The sequence below is a fragment of the Doryrhamphus excisus genome, chromosome 7 (genome assembly GCF_030265055.1).
Source record: "Doryrhamphus excisus isolate RoL2022-K1 chromosome 7, RoL_Dexc_1.0, whole genome shotgun sequence".
Classification (NCBI taxonomy): domain Eukaryota; kingdom Metazoa; phylum Chordata; class Actinopteri; order Syngnathiformes; family Syngnathidae; genus Doryrhamphus; species Doryrhamphus excisus.
In genome coordinates, this window is record NC_080472.1 from 11,345,517 (window position 1) to 11,346,224 (window position 708).

Below are 708 nucleotides of genomic sequence, written 5' to 3' on the forward strand. Positions count from 1 at the left end.
TGGTGGAGAGCATTTTGGAGACAATGGTCCCCTTACGTGATGTCCGTGCTTATTGCACTCGCTGTTGCCCTTCTTTTGTGTGCCTTGTGTGGATGTTGTATCCCTATCTTGAAGGTTAGAATCACATGGACTGTGAATTTAACCATGGCACCAATGGCAACCAAGATAAATGAAATGTACCCCCTACTGGTGGCAGGTGGCAGCGATGACAGTGAGGATGACTAGGACAACCATTATAGATATGCTCCTGACGTGTTTCTGACTTGTACTTTGACTCAGATGACGAGAACATCTTCCGTTTAAATGTAAGCATATTTTCTGACAAAGATGACCTGCGAGGAAAAAACCAAGAAGAGACCCAAGGAACAACAGCAAACAGATAAAAGCGTGATAAACAGGAGGGAAATGTTAGAATAAAATGTAGATACAGGTATTACTTTGTTAGTTATCACCCTTATATCCATTTGCTTAGACAATAGAAAGTGTTTGAATGTGCTGAAGAAGGAATGTTCCCGTGACCCTGATCAGAGACCCCCCAGTGACCCCCAGGTCCTGGAGGTGCCTGGATGCACCAACAGCGACTCTGCAGATGCTCATGTTAATCCTGCAAGAATGTGTTAAGATAAGAACTCATAAAACATTAAAAGTAGTTGCTCTCACATACACACACACACATAGACAAACAAATACAGCTCGTGCAACTGTCTT